Here is a 14,597-nt window from a genome sequence, read left to right as displayed (position 1 = left end):
TTTTCTGTTATAATAAATCAATTAATTTATTATTACAAAACAAACACAAGTCTGACATTTAATAATGCATTAGTTCGATGGCTCTACTCGAGTTACTTGAGAACAAAAAAAGAATGAAGGAAATTGCTCCATGGGAAGCCGAGAAAATGCATTTTTTTAACGTATACCGATTTTGAACTTTGAGGGTTACATTTTCTCCAACCTAATTTTTGATTGGAGTTTTGCTATTTTTGTCAATTTTCACACGTATTATCGATAGTTTTTATTGTAATAATATATGTTATGAGTATTTTAAGGATATTAAAATTGGTGTGGAGAAATAGGACAAAAACAAAAAGGTGATGGTTTGAAAATTATGATCCTATTGTTTATATCTTTGCCGTAAATTCCGGTCAAATTTAAGCGGTTGTATCTCAGGAACTACTCATCATAATTAAACGTTTTTTCTTTTAGAAGAAGCGTCCTGCCGCTATTTTTGGAATACCGTTTTTAGAATTTAATTCAGTTTAATATTTCCCGAGATGTTCTATTTGTTTATAAGCCAAAAAATTCTTTATAAATTTAGAATATTCCTGAGGCCGCTTAAATAGTCCAATTTCAATTCTGTAAAGTACATTAGATAGGTATAGTGTCTTTTTATGAAAAAATCATAGTTATTCTTATGCATCATAATTATTGTCGTCATTATAGCGACCGTAAATTTTTCATTAACAATTCAATTGTTGCTAAATTGTTCATTAAATTTCCATGGGCTTTTGGAATTATAATCTATACGAAAAGGGCTTTTACATTACCAAGTTATTTAATTATTGATTAACAATTACCTATCTAAAAGTTTAGTTGAAAATTAAAGATTTTGTTGGAAAAACCCGCTTTTTCCGGGGAAAGTTTTCGTCGAAGTAAATCGGAAAAAACACGTCTCTATGCAGAATTTAATTGCGGTGAATTTTTATTTGAGTGTTTTTGGTGTAATGTTAAAATCTTTGGAGTTATAGAGCAAAAATTGAAAAAAACACAATTTTCGGGCGCCATTTTGTTTATAAAAAAAGTAGCACACTATCTGCGGACTTTGCATACCTATATTATCAATATATACAATCATAATATTCGATTCCAGCAATAAAATTGCTGGTAAATAACTTTTCCCAAAAATGGCCTATTCTCCGATAATTAGCCCAGACTATATCCATTTCGGATGTTGACGACCATCATGGCAGTCTGTACTTTACCTAATACATGATAACTAATACAGTGGGACCTCGATAAGTCGGATTAATTGGGACCGCGGTTGATCCGGGTTATCTAAAATTCGGGTTAGTCGAAGAATATTTTAAAAATTAATAAAATACGGTATACCTACAGATAAACTGCATTATAATTGCAAAAACATGAAATAAATATCCACAATAGATCTAAATTACGTACAGTTGTATCCGGTATTGTTTATTTCTTGGTAAGAAACTCAATCAAAATGAAAAAATGTTTGTTTTGTCTGATGAAATTCGGTCCGAGTTAGCCGGACTTCCGGGTTATCGGAGGCCGACTTATCGAAGTTTCACTGTAGCCTTAATGTTCCCGTGTGTCTAGTAGCGTGGCGGTTACTTAAAATATACATGTTATACATATACAGTTATACATTTTCTGACGTTCTAAACGTCACTACACATAAAATAAACATTTAACTCGTAAATATTTCATAAAAAATTCTTAAATAATTATACTGGTATACCGGGTGGACCAAAAGTCAGTTAACGCTATCAAAAAAAGTCACGCGCAAGTTTGCGGCGTCTCCAAGCAAATAAATCATGCTCTGTGAAGGGCCTTGCAAATAATCCACAGTTGCAAGGTATCCGATATTTTCAGCAAGACGGTGCACCGCCTTATTACGGATTGCAAGTTCGTGAGTTTCTAAATGACAAGTTTAGTGATTGGATAGGGAGAAGAGACACAATTGAATGGCCCGCGCGTTCTCCAGATTTGACGCCCTGTGATTTTGCCTTGTGGGGAGGACTTAAAGATAAAGTTTTTGGTAATTTGAAGTTTTCCGTGCCAACTTGGAAGTCTGTAGAAAGACTTGTTTGACTGTGTATAAGCGTTGCCAAAAATGTATTGATGAAGGTGGTTTACATTTTGAACATAAAATATAAATCATGCACCTCTTTTTACCTACTTATACTGATTTGCAATACACAATAAAAAATAAACGTTTTTTTTTGCTTCAGTTATTTTTGTTTTTATTGATATACAAAACGGTTAACTGACTTTTGGTCCACTCGGTATTATAGCAAATTATAGCATACCGATATTTATTACACTTCTTATGAAATACCTCATCATCATCCAGCCTTCTGCATCCAAAGTTGAACATAGGCCTCCCCTAATTTCTTCCAATTTTGTCGGTCTTGGGCTTTCTGCAACCAATTCCCCGCAATCATTTTTGACGTCGTCTGTCCATCGTGTAGGTGGTCTAGCTCTACTTCTTCAGTCTTCTCTTGGTCTCCACACTGTAATTTTTTGGGTCCACCTCCCGTCCTTCATTCTGGCTACATGGCCCGCCCAATTCCACTTCAGCCATGCTACTCGCTCTATGACATCTGTGACGCCTGTCCTTCTTCTGATTTCTTCGTTTCTGACCCTGTCTCTGAGAGTCAGTCGAAGTAGTGACCGTTCCATTCTTCTTTGGGCCACTCTAAGTTTCGTTGCTGTGGCCTGGGTTAACGATAATGTTTCAGCGCCGTAAATCATGACTGGAAGCACACATTGGTTGAACGTCTTCCTTTTCAAATAATTTGGCAAGTTGCTCTTGAAGATGTGTGATAGAGCTCCATATGCGGCCCATGCTAAGGTAATCCTTCTCTGTAATTCAGCAGTTTGATTGTCCCTGGCAATTTGGATTTCATGCCCTAAGTATTTATATTTATGCACCAATGCTATTTCGTTGACGTCGACTTTTGGATTTTCGCTTGGTACCAGGTTTGTCATGTATTGTGTCTTTCCAAAATTTACGTTTAAACCAACTTTTTTACAGGCGGCATCTAACTCAGTAAGCATAGTTCTAATCTCTTTTAAGTTGTCTGTTATAAGAACTATGTCGTCTGCGAATCGTTGGTGGGAGAGCCTTTCACCGTCGACATTTATTCCTTTGGCGTCCCACTCCAATTGTTTGAAAGCATGTTCAAGGACTGCCGTAAAGAGTTTGGGAGATAGCGTATCTCCCTGTCTAATTCCTCTTTTGATTTTTATAGATTTGGTATCTTTGTGTAGTCGGACGACCATGGTTGCATTATTGTATATGTTCGCTATCCGAACTCGCATTATTCGAGGTATTCGAAACACCTCAAATATAATAAAATATAACAATATGTAACAAGAGAAGAATCCAGGAGAGTACCTAATAGCTCAATGTTCCCGCGTGTCTAGTAGTGTGGCGGTTACTGTATACGTGTAGATATATGGATTTGTTCTCAACTATAACACCGCATATTCCAATTGTTGATAGGGAACCTTTTTCTTCTTAAGGTGCCGAGACCGTTTGTCGATCGTTGGCTCTCATGTTGCCCAGCATATTAACAATCATTGCCTTATATACAGCCGCACGAAATAGATTAGTGCTAGTTTTCCCAAACCATTGGCGTAGGTTTTTAGGCCAAGAAGTTTTACGGCGGCCCACACTTCTTTTTCCCATTATTTTACCTTGCATGACAAGGTGAAGTATGTCATATTTTTCTGGGTGACACATTATATGACCAAAGTATTCCAATTTGCGCCTTTTAGCCGTGTTCACTACTTCGCAACTTTTATTCAAACGTTGCAAAACCCTCTCGTTTGTGACTTTTTCTAACCAACTGATCTTCAGAATACGGCAGTAGACTCACATCTCAAATGCTTCTAGGTTTTTTAAAACCGATTCTGTCAGGGTCCATGCTTCAACCCCGTAAAGTAGTACTGGGAATATATAACATCGAACCATTCTTATGCGAAGTTCCAAATTTAGATCATGACTGCACAGGATTTTCTTAAATTTCATAAAAGTTGTTCTTGCTTTAGCAATTCTACTTTTTTTTCTGTACTAGGGTTCCAGCTCTCATTAATATGAGTACCCAGATATACAATATCACTTACTCGTTCAATTGAGTCATTACCGATTGTTACGTTATAGTTATTATTATTTACGGCTGCCTGTTTACTAATAACCATAAATTTTGTTTTTCTTGCGTTGAGTTTGAGTCCATATATCGCGCAGAATTCCACCATTCGGTTCAATAACGCTTGAAGATGTTCAATTGATCCTGTCAGTAACAAGATGTCATCTGCGTATCTGATATTGTTCATAATCATACCATTAATGAGTATTCTCTCTTTTGCGTTTTCCAACACTCATTTAAGATTGTTTCAGCGTAAAGATTAAACAACATTGGTGACAGTTTACAGCCTTGTCAAACTCCACGCTTGATTTTTACTTCTTCAGAGCACTGATTCCCAACCCTAACACATGCAGCCTGGCAACAATACAAATTTGCGATTATTTTAATGTCCCTACCGTCCAGACCAGTAGCTTTGAGAATATGTAGCATTTTGTCAAGGCGAACTTTATCAAAGGCCTTTTCAAAATCAATCGCGCACATGAAAACGTCATGATTTACATCTCTGCATCTTTGAATTAAAACTTGGGTTGCGAATAGTGCATCACGCGTTCCAAGGCCACAACCCCAGTTGAGTACTTGAGATTCTTTCCTCAATATTTCTATATGTTCTGTGATGAATTATTCTGAGAAAAGATTTCAATACATGACTCATTAGGCTGATGGTGCGATAGAAGCTGCATTTTGTGGCTCTGTGTTTTTTGGTAGTACAACAAATGAGGATTTAAGCCAATCTTTAGGAATTTTTCCGCTTTCGTAGATTAAGTTGAATATTTTCGTAAGTATCTTAATGCCCTCGGTACCTAAAAGCTTTAGTGTTTCTGCGTACTTTAGTGTTTCTACGTACGTTTTTTCACTACTACGTAGTGTTTCTACGTATAGGGAACCTCCTGCAGATAAATAGGAAAGTTGTGAATAAGATATACCTAATCAAACTGACATCCGTGGATCAACTGACATAATATAGTGTCTGCAGCTAGAACATGACTTCACACATAGACACATAAACACATACACACACAAATTCATTTCCACACTCATTCTTTTTTACACCATGTTCAATCGGTAAATTATAGACAGCTGCACTAAAAATGGGCTCATCAGACTGTAAGATTTGGCTGAGATTATTGCGTTACCCACAGTTAACCCAGATACTTCCAAAACATTTTACTTCAAAATGTTTAATAAATTCTATATTACTTATTTTTTCATAAGGAATCCAAATCTACAATAAAACATGGGAATTCCCATCTAAGATTTTAAAGTTAACCTCCACCCCACCTCCAGGGGGTGAAGTGGAGAGTCGTGTTTGATGTTATTCGATAGGTTCTTAAAAAATATTAAATACGTGTTTTTTGGTCTTTTATTTGGAAGTGTATTTCTCGAGATATTAGACCGTTTTTATAATTTACCTGTGGTATCACGATAAATCGTTTTTCCGATTATAGCACCATCTGTCAACAACTCGAAAAATTTTCTCGAATAAAAGTTGCTTATTTTTACGTAAGCAATCCAAATCTGTAATAACAAATGGGCGTTTCCGTTTAAGATTTTAAAGTTACTCCCACCCCACCTCCAGGGGATGGAGTGGGAAGTCGTGTTTAGTGTCATTCCATAGATTTTTGAAAAATATTAAATGCGTATTTTTCAGTTATTCGATCGAATCTTCATTTCGCGAATTATTCGATCGTCCCGCGAATTATTCGATGGTCCCAGGCGACGAGCTCCACCCTGGGCACCAGGTACCTCGGAGACCATCGCGGTCATGAAATTTGTGTTCACTGACCTCCAAAACCCCTTAAATATAAAAATTGAACTCATTTCCTTCAATATTTCCCGTGTTCTAAATTAATTTTCCATCTCTTCGAGATGCACTTTGAAAATGCATTTTCTCCTGCACAAAATTATTTGCCGGAGATCAATTTAGTTCACAAATTTGCCTGACACTCTCTGGAATTGAATGCAAAAAGTTGCATGGCGATTCATCTTACTGCACAAAATTCCTAGGTTTTGGGCTTTTTAGTGCTTCGTTGCTTCGTCTAATAGTTGGTTGCGGTTATATCAATTTTACGTCTGATGGTGCAACCGGAGACAGGTCTAAAATATCTGGAAAACGGAATGTGTTTTGAATTTTATAATTCCTGTTTAAAAAATTACTTCTACTTTCTTTTCCTTGGCCTCTTGTAATATCTTAGACAAATCTTTCAGTTGAATTCAACCAACGCGCAACGCATAGTTTACTTCACTGGGTAATTTTTTTAATGGCTAACAATAGTCGGGGTTTATAAGATTATCCTTGTTACTGCTTTCATAATAGTCTTCTTCCTCAAAATTGACACTGGACGTATCTTCTTCATCTGATGTATATTCTGGTTCTTGAATAACTTTTTTCTTTATGAGTTGCTCTTTCCTCTTTCTCTGCTTTTCTGCTTAGCGCTCCTTAATTTCCATTTTTTCTGGGATATCCGTGGCTATCATAGCTTTACCATTTCGTTTTGGTTGTCTGTTTACCCTATTCGAGTATGTATTCAAATACATCCCTCCGATCTTGTTTGAAAAGCTTGGAATTTTTTAGAGGTCAACCTGGAACTCGATTTTCTCGAATTATTCCAGTGAATGTAAAATCTTTTGCTTATTTATTAATGGAAGTGAGGTAAAAAAATGTTACGGAACCTTTGTTAGTTGATGGTTCTGTTAAAAACATGTTTTAACAAAAAATGGAAGTGAAAGAAAATGCAAATAAGGAATTTCACGTGATAAAAGAAAGGGAAAAACAAAACAACACAAGTAATCCAGCTACGCCCAAAAAAATGGACCCAAAAAGGATAGAAAATAAGTACAACACAACAACATTTAAAATAACCAACACCCTCAGATCTATCCCGATCAAAACGAAACCGTACTACACACAGGAGAGGTAAAAAAACTGCATCTGCAAAATACCATGTGAATACAACAATTTTACGTGGAATAAAAGGCAAGACCACTAAGCGTCAGGATAAGTGATTGCAATTGCTGGATCGAGCATCCAGCAATCCAGCTGGATCCAGCGCTTTTTTTACATGCTGTATCCAGCAAACCGTGCTGGATGCAGCAGTGTGGATCCGCAAACGTGTCAAATTCAAAATAAGTTACTGAATGTCTTCATTAGCCTTTTTATTCAAAGCCGTGGGTCGGCAACTTGCCTTTATATCGCGCAGGCAGTAGCTCAGTATGCTGGAAAGTTTCTGTAGCTTAGAAGTTTGCATCAATAAAGCGTTGATACATATACATTGATTCTGCGATAAAATTCTCTGCTGGCGAGTGGTTAATATTCAATGAGTTAATCGCCACTTTTAACCGGCAGTAGAAGCTCTTTTCAGAATAGAGTCCACTTTGATAGCGGCCGACACAACCATGAAATTTGTCTTAGACAAACTAAATAGCCAGGACTCTAGCCTTAATGCCGATCTATCGGAAGCACTACGCAACAGAATCACGGAACGGTACCTCTATGAGATTACAGGTACATTAGTGTATTTACAAAATCAAAAAAAGTATGACGAAGGACTAAACAATCCTGGTTAATTCGCCATTCGCCATGCCGAAAAAGAATGCAATGCGACAAGAGTAACTAAGGAACCTGTGCAAGTGTAAGAATATTGGCGAACTAATCCGGAGCCCGTGAATTTTACTTTGGAACAAGAATTTGAGACTGAATTGAAACGAGAAAGAGAAAACATTTACAGCCAAAAAAAACTGGTTCTCAAAGAAATTAGAGATTACGAAAAGGTTTTGGAAAATGAAATGGCGATTTATGAGACCGAAGGAGTGAAATGCGATCGTTTGTCAATGGTCTATGACTGACTATTCGATGACCTTAAAACCAACCAGCACAGATAGAAGCCGGAAGGGCTTTCTCCGCAACCAGCTATATGTGCAGTTCTGTGCGAAGTAGGTACATGTTTTTAAGGTATCACTTTCAAAAAACTAAATAATTAATGTTTCTGTTGTTTAGAAAATTAGCATAGAGACAAAAAAAACATTAAAATCGTGTTTTTATTTTGATTCCACATTTTGCTCCGCGCAGGATTTAGCTAGATTCAGGCCAATCTTGCAAAAATCCAGCTAGATTGAAAATGCTGCTGGATTGCAATCCCTAGTCAGGATTAACGAACATAAAACATATGTCAAATACAAGGATTTCGTCAAATTACAGATATGCAAAAATGCCTGGACAATGAACACAGACCACAATGGAAAGATGCATCAATAATCATGAAGAAAATAGTATGAAAAAGAGAAATGTTAAAGAAATAACACTCATCCTTAAATAAATAATTACAAAGTAACAAGACACTTACTTAACACACACACTATACATGACACTAAGTACCTCATGTTGTGGCTGGCTGAAGGACATAAAGTCCATGCCATTAAAAAAAACAAAAACCATCATCCTACTAAATGAAGAAAATTTTGTAGGAATTTCATTAGCAGTGTTGGAAAACCAACTATCTTCTTCTTCTTCTTATAATAGGCCTCTTGGCCTGTTCCTTACCGATTTTGAGCTTGTATTCGTAGCTGTGATGTTGACTGCCAGCTATCTCGCTACCGGACAGAAACATTTTTTCAAAACCAACTATAGATTTATAAATGTCTAAATATTTTATGTTGTCAAAGTCCAAATTCACTTCCACTTCCGCCCTCTCCAAAAGTTATAGAAAAGTAACGCCACAACGCTCTCTCAGTCCTAGCATTTTTTCACCGTTCATACTCAAGTTTAGTCCTCATTCTCTCTCGCTTACGTATTACAAGAGCAAAGCAGTTTAATTAAATTATAAGTATTTTCGTATTAAAATTAATAAATCAATAATAAATCGGTACATTGAAAAATCTAATGCAGTGTACAATTTCACCTCCACAAGAAAAGGAAACAGAATCAGTCACCTACACACCAAAATCCTGTAAGCTGTAAGTACCTATTCTTAAATTCGGCAGGTTTTCACAAGGGTTTGACGCCCAACGAGGAAATTTGTGGTATAACACACCCGCTTTTCCTCCTAAGTAGAATGCAATATAATTTGGTCGACAAGACTCAAAGAAAAAGTGAACAACAAAAACATACCAACAATAGAGAAAGAAAATGTGTAGCAAATACCTCTAACATACACTACCCATATGAAACACACAATACAAAAAAACACAACTTTTTTACACTTTTAAACTATGAAAAAATCATTATTATGAACAATCCCAAACACTGAATCACATAATTCATAGAATTATTGCACATACATAATATATTGTACATAGAAAAATCAAAATTTTATGTATCACAGAGCATAAAAAATATCCACCTCATATATATTTGCAGCCAACAACCAGCCAACTGTTGCCTACCCATAGTCAAAGTACACTAAGCATCAAAATTAACGCACCACCTTAAAAATGGGACATTTTTGATGTCTCATAAATATTTCCTAAATCTGTTTTCCAATTTGAGTGATTTTTACTTTATCGTACTACATACGCAGTATGAGTATAATATTACTTTATCGTACTACATACGCAGTATGAGTATAATAGATAAAGTTATAGGATCGTGCAAAAAGTTTTTTTTCAGATTTCATTTTTTTTCGACGTTTTGAGTCCCCTGAGTCTAAAAAGCAAATAAAAAAACATGTCGGAAGTATGTACGTATGTACGTACGTATGTCGCCACTGCCCAGCAAAAACTACTGGACCGATTTCGATGAAATTCGGTATGAGTAAGTTTAAGAGAATTTTGTCGAGAAACTAAGCTTTTGAAAAAAACCTCTCAAAGGGGGGCCGAAATAGGGGGGTTATTTAGGGCCTATTTTTGCACATTTTGACCGAAACGAATGAAATTTAACTTAAAGTTAGCTCATCGATAGGTAAATAGCAATACGGAATTTGACATTTCCAAATCCAAAATGGCGGCCAGCATGGCCGACCGCCCACCCGATACATTTCCCTACCAATCTAAAAACTTGTTTAAGATAAATTTAATTTGAAAAAACATTTATATAGCCTAAAGATGGGGCTATAACAAGAATATTATCGTTTTTCAGAAAAAGTTATGGGATGCCTATATTTAAGGGGTCAAAATTTGACATAAATTTGAACTAAATTTTCTCAAAAATGACTGCAAGGAATTTATTTATTTTTTGATATATTTTTTGTATCCTATCGGTAAATTGAATAACATTGGTCAGATCTTTTAACTCCTCATAGGAGGGGAGTTATTAATTTTTTATAAAAAAATATTCGAGTGCCCGTAACTACCTCTGTAATAGAAACTAAAATTCGAAATTTGGCAGACGTATATAGTACTATGTTATCTATTAGGATAATAAATTTTTCCCACAATATGGCTTCCGGTTTAACCGGAAATGAAAAAAAATTCTTAATTTTTTACATATGCCCTATATATTTTTACATATTTTGAAATAATGTAGAATTATCTTTCCAATGACATAAAACTCGTTGCTATAACTTAAAAACTCGAAAAGTTACAGAAAATTGAAATTTTGCTAGAATCTTGTGTGTGTCCCCTCTCACGCAATCATAGCAGAGCATTATCATAGGGCAGTCAATGAGGGTATTTGGCTCCGAATTCCATCCTATTACATCGATGTACTTGATATTTTTACAGTAAGTAGGGAATAGCTCAAGAAACAAAATCTACCCTATATACTATGGCGCTTTTATCTTGGGGCAATTCCCACCCCTTCAAGGAGGTGGAAAATTTATTGGTCAAAATAAGCATGGAAGTGGCTAGAGAACCTATTTTTAAGCAAAAACTGATCTATACTTTTTTTTAGAACTCAATACTTTTTGAGTTATGCGTAGTTGAAAATTGACCATTTTCATTTAAAAATGACACGTTTTCGGACGGTTTTTTGTGAATACCTTAAAAACTATGAATCAAACTAAAAACACTATATAAAATTTTTTTTTAATTATAAATAACAAAGAGATTCGTTCCTTCGTAAATTTTCTATTTATAATACAAAAAGAGATATGGTAGGTAAAAAGAGTTTGTTTTGTGGTGCATGCTCAAAGTGCTCATGCTTTTGTAGTGTTTGAAAAGGCCTTTAAAACGAGCACCGTTAAATGTCGGTTACATTCAAACTAAGCGAGATATGGTGCAAAAAAATATATGACTAATGTACTTTAAGGAAAAATGAGAAGTACATACATTTAACCCCTCATTCACCAGAATTTAAATGCATTGTTTTTCTTTTGCAATACCTCTTAATATAGTGGTATTTCTACTTTCAAAAAGTTGGATGGGTGAAAAAAATAAGATCAAATTTTTAAATTTTCTTAAAATTCTTCCTTTTGCTCCATGCAATTCGAAAATAAAAATGTTCTATCCCCGAGAAGTGGTGAGAACCGCCCCCCATGATAAAAGCACCATAGTATATAGAATAGATTTTGAATTAGGAGATTGGGCTTTGGGCTACTCCCAAAATTTCATTACAATCCATGCAGTAAAATGCAAATATTGTAAACTATTAATTTCTCAGAAAAATGGACTAATTTGAAATGAAAGTATGACTAATATTCTGTTGATTTATGCAATAATCTATAGTGTGTCCCCGAATATTTTCTTAAATGCGGGAATTAATGATGCGTAGAACCATAAAATATTTTCAAGTATACAAGGTGTTTCTAAAATATCAAAATAACGAGTAATTTTGTTATTTTTATAGAATGCCAGTATCTAGTTAGTCCAGAAAGCCACTGCGCATCCGCTAGGAAAAATATTCTAATTCGGATTTTTTGCACAATCTTACTCAAAAAGGACTCCTTTTAACAAATTTGCATGTTGCCAGGACCAAAAGGTGGTCAAACATTTTTTAAACGTTTTTTTTTGTTTTTTTCCTAAAATTTTTTTTTTTGCATGGAAAAAAGTTTTTTTAGGTTTTTTGTATCATTCCAAACAGAACAGGTCTTTAGTGACTTTTCTCTAAAAATTACAGTTTTTGACATATAAGCGATTAAAAATTGAAAAATTGCGAAATCGGCCATTTTTAACCCTCAAAAACTATGTGAAAAACTGAAAATTTGAATATTGCCAAGGCAGGTAGACATTCTTTAAACATCGATTGATGAAATCCCGAAGAGTTTTTTGCAATACAATATTCAGAACTCCTTTGTTTTTTAATTAATAATCAAGCGTGCGCGACACTATTTTCCACCGACATTATGGTGTAAATGAAAGGAATAAATTCGTTATTTCGTAAACCGGCGACTTTAAGGAAAAATCCCGAAATAGGTCGATTTTTATTTTTAAGGTATGATATTGTGGCATATATGGTATACTAGTGACGTCATCCGTAGGACGTGATGACGTAATGGATGATTTTTTTAAATGAGAATAGGGGTCGTGTGCTAGCTCATTTGAAAGGTTCTTCAATTCTCTATTCAGTAATATAACCATTTACATAATTATTTATACAGGGTGTCCAAAAAATTTTTATTAAATAAATTATTTGACAAAAAAAGAAGTAATAGGACATCCTGTATAAATAATTATGTAAATGTTTACATTACTGAACAGAGAATTGAAGAATCTTTCAAATGAGCTACCACACGACTCCTATTCTCATTAAAAAAAAATCATCGATTACGTCATCACGCCCAGACGGATGACGTCACTAGTATACCATATATTCCACAATATAGTAACTTAAAAATAAAATCGACCTGTTTCGGGATTTTTTCTTAAAGTCGCCGGTTTACGAAATAACGAATTTATTCCTTTCATTTGCACCATACTGTCGGTGGAAAATAGCGTCGCGCACGCTTGATGAGCAAATAAAAACAAAGGAGTTTTGAATATTGTATTGCAAAAAACTCTTCGGGATTTCATCAATCGATGTTTAAAGAATGTCTACCTGCCTTGGCAACATTCAAATTTTCAGTTTTTCACATAGTTTTTGAGGGTTAAAAATGGCCGATTTCGCAATTTTTCAATTTTTAATCGCTTGTATGTCAAAAACTATTATTTTTAGAGAAATGTCACTAAAGACCTTTTCTGTTTGGAATGATCCAAAAAACCTAAAAAAACTATTTTTCATGCAAAAAAAATTATTTTAGGAAAAAAACAAAAAAAAAACGTTTAAACAATTTTTGACCACCTTTTGGTCCTGGCAACATGCAAATTTGTTAAAAGGAGTTCTTTTTGAGTAAGATTGTGTAAAAAATCCGAATTAGAATATATTTCCTAGCTGATGCGCAGTGGCTTTCTGGACTAAGTACGAAAACGATAATAGATCGGTACGATAAAGTTCTCGGGGGGCCCTTCCGTCCAGCGTTTTTTAATATGTTATAGCTTTATTATTCAAAAATATCGACGTAATAATATTGTTGCTAAACAGGTAAGTATCATTGTATACCGGGTGTAACAATAATAGTGAGTTTTTTCCTCACAGTTCGGAACACCCTGTGAAATATTCAAGCGTATATAAAATATTGAAATTAAAATTCGACTGTAGACTTAGGCTTTCTTAACATTCTGCTTTTTTATTCATTCGCATATGTTCGATAATAAAATAGTTAGGCACTTTAACAACTAGCAACGTTCTTCATCAATACAGGGCGTTTTTAATTAAGTGCGACAAACATTAAAGGGTAATTCTACATGAAAAAATAATGACCGTTTGCTTTATAAACATATGTCCGCAAATGCTTTGTTTCCGAAATACGGGATGTATAATTTTTTCTTACAAACTGGTTGACATATGCAAATTAAATTTAGTCGGCTGTAAGAGGTAGTTACTGCGCATTTTCTGACATACCACTAATAATTTTATATTCACCATTGGCGTGCAGATGGGTAATATGACCGGGTAATATAACCCGTATGCGCGCCAGTGGTGAATATAAAATTCTTAATTGTATGTCACAAAACGCGCAATAACCACCTCCTAAAACTTACTAAATTTCATTTGCATATCTCAACAAGTTTTAGAGCCATAAATAAATAATAAGTTTGTAAGAAAAAAATCAACATCGCGTATCTGGGAAACGAAGCATTTGCGGACATATGTTTATAAAGTAAACGATCATTATTTTTTAATGCAGAATTACCCCTTAAATTTTGTCGCACTTATTTAGAAACACCCTGTATTGATGAAGAACGCTACTAGTTGTTAAAGTACCTAACTTTTTTTATTGTTTAACATAAGCGAGTGAATCAAAAGCAGAATGTTATTAAAGCCTAAGGCTACAGTTGAGTTTTAATTTCAATATTTTATATACGCTGGAATATTCCACAGAGTGTTCCGAACTTTGAGGAAAAAACACACTATCATTGTTACACCCGGTATACAATGACACTTACCTGTTTAGCAACAGTATTATTACACCGAGATTCTTGAATAATAAAACTATAACATATTAAAAAATTCACACAAATCGGACAACAGTTTTAGGAAATACG

The sequence above is a fragment of the Diabrotica virgifera genome, chromosome 2 (genome assembly GCF_917563875.1).
Source record: "Diabrotica virgifera virgifera chromosome 2, PGI_DIABVI_V3a".
NCBI classification, from domain to species: domain Eukaryota; kingdom Metazoa; phylum Arthropoda; class Insecta; order Coleoptera; family Chrysomelidae; genus Diabrotica; species Diabrotica virgifera.
Note: the sequence above shows the minus strand (reverse complement) of the source record.